This window comes from Tinamus guttatus, unplaced genomic scaffold (genome assembly GCF_059628265.1).
Source record: "Tinamus guttatus ecotype Peru unplaced genomic scaffold, ASM5962826v1 Tinamus_guttatus_pri_ptg000074l, whole genome shotgun sequence".
Classification (NCBI taxonomy): domain Eukaryota; kingdom Metazoa; phylum Chordata; class Aves; order Tinamiformes; family Tinamidae; genus Tinamus; species Tinamus guttatus.
This window is the reverse complement of record NW_028288608.1, coordinates 749,007-751,305: the sequence shown is the minus strand read 5'-3', so window position 1 is coordinate 751,305 and position 2,299 is coordinate 749,007. Positions and strand designations below refer to the sequence as shown.

At 40.3% G+C, this 2,299-nt stretch overlaps 1 long non-coding RNA gene across 1 annotated transcript; it reads right to left on the bottom strand.

Moving 5' to 3' along the window:
- Positions 1-481: 481 nt before the first annotated feature.
- LOC148595715 (uncharacterized) lies at positions 482-1,542 on the bottom strand. The gene is made up of 3 exons (XR_015913099.1): positions 1,324-1,542; positions 689-824; positions 482-541 (listed from the first exon to the last, which is right to left on the bottom strand). It is a non-coding gene; the product is annotated as an uncharacterized LOC148595715 (long non-coding RNA).
- Positions 1,543-2,299: the final 757 nt, after the last annotated feature.

Below are 2,299 nucleotides of genomic sequence, written 5' to 3'. Positions count from 1 at the left end.
CGTAGCAATACCTTTAGGCTTTATTCCAACAGCCCCAAAGAAATCTGACTGTTTATTTCTGAGTTGTAGCATACCTACATATCAAAGTCTTTCCCCAGGCAAACTCTGGTGGTAGCTGCTCTGACTTTCTAGGAGGAAACCAGGGCTTTCAGTGACTACTCAAAAAAAGGACATAGAAGAGCCTCAATGAGTCAGCAAAATAAAATACAAAACACTTTTTGTTCCTCCAAAAAGAAATCCTTTTAGTGCAGTGCTAAAGATAAGCCTTTCGCTAGAGCACACCAACACTGGGCAGTTAAAACTACACCCAGACAGTACAGTATTACAGACCCAGAGCAGTTTACCTCATCTGCATCAACAGGCTTTGTGAAGGCCTTGAAACGTCTGTCAGTAGCAAGTCTGAGAGTAACATCCCTTAAGAAAACGCTAAGTGCACCAAGGGACTCCTCCTCCTGCTCCTCTGCCCCTTGCGTTTCTCCCCGTGGTGGTTCCCGAGGTTCAGGCGGCGGCGCCACCGGCAGCACTTCCAGGGCCTGCCGAGCTTAAGGGAACCAGAAAAGTTTATTCCATCGGCAGCACTCAAATAGGAGCACACACAGAGTTACTGATAGGAAACCCACTACCAAAACAAATACTGTAAGGCTGTTAACATACAGTTAGCAAATTTTTATCTATAGAATAGGCTCACCTGCTTTCTTTCTAGATGCAGGAGGTTTAGCAGCTTGACTTAAAATTAAGTCCTCAAAAAAGTTGCTTCTCTCTTCCTTAGTAGGCAATGGGATATCAAAAGCTTTTCCATAATCTTCAATAAACAACTCCTGTATCTACGGCATGAGAAGGAAAGACATTTCAGGTACGAGATCACTACGTCAAAAAGAGGATTTTTTAAATTAAGCTTAATAATGATCTGAATAATAATAATAATAATAATAATAATAATAATAATAATAATAATAATGTTATCTTCCTGGTGATCAAAGGCTAGATTTCTTTAGGTTAGGATGGCAAATAAAATATCTTCTTTGAGGAAAAGCTCTAGAATTTAAGCTCAGGGAATGGACGAGCAGAGATGCACTGACAGAGTGATGACATCCCCCACCTTTGAGGTTTCCTGCTGAAGTGGAAGCGAGTCCCTTGACTCACAAAACAACCGAGACAAACGTTCTCAGTGCTGTTTTGTGTCTAAGCAAATCTACATGATTCAGAAGGGTGCCCTCGTAATAAAAGGATCCATTTTCTTGAGGGAGGACAGTATTTGTATACTTAAAAGATTCATAAAATTAAACTGAATAGAAGAATTGGGAAAAGTGTTGACAGAAATACCTCATCTTGGAGATCCATGTACGATACGTTTGCTGTTGCAAGCAACAAATCCGGAGCAAATGCTGGAATGTTCTCTAATAACGTTGTAAAAGTAGTTTTCAATGCAACGCCAGCTGTTTCCCACCATACATTGATCCGTGGAATATAAATTATACTTGGTGCTGTGCTCTGAGCTTCTCGGATAAACTAGTAAAATGAAAGCTTTGGTAAGAGCAATGAACCAGCAGCACAGGCTGCTCATAAATAACTACGCATCAAACTGGCCTAATAAAATAGAAGTGCATACAGGCAAAGTACAAAAAACAAAAACAACCAACCAAAAAAAAATCCCCAAAAAACAAAAAGTCCCACACACCTCACCATGCAAAACTTATTAATAGTAGAGTAAAATTTCTGATTTGACTCAAAAATTGAGAGAGCTACACAGAGATCCAGATTGCTGCCTGATTGCAAGACTGCTTACATGTAAGTTAACTTCTAAAGAGCCGCACGACTCAATAGAACATCTGTGCTTACGTGTCCATCTCTCATCAAAGGTCAAAATGTTATAATATAGTAGCAAAGTACAGTAAAAGCAGACCAACTCCATTAACAATTTCACTTACCTCACTTGAGCAGTTTACAGCCAGACAGTGAATCTCATGAGATTAAAGAAAGAAGGAAAAAAAAAAAGATACCTGTGCACATATTTCCTCTGGTGATGAGGCACTAGCAAACAGAACTGGCAGGTCCAGGGTATAAACTGGAAACTTTTCCAGGGCGTGTATGACTGCAGGGGCCAAGTGGGAGCTTTGCCCACGGTCTGGCTCTCCAGAGAGCAAGAGCCTTGGCCTGTGACACGTTGCCTGGTGAGAAGCATTTCTGGAACAAAATTAGAAAATAGCAAGTTTAAAACACATAGTGATGAATAAAGACATAAATGTTAATTTGCTCTGTTTCAAGTTTCTCTTGAGAGAAGACACAAGCAGCATAATCT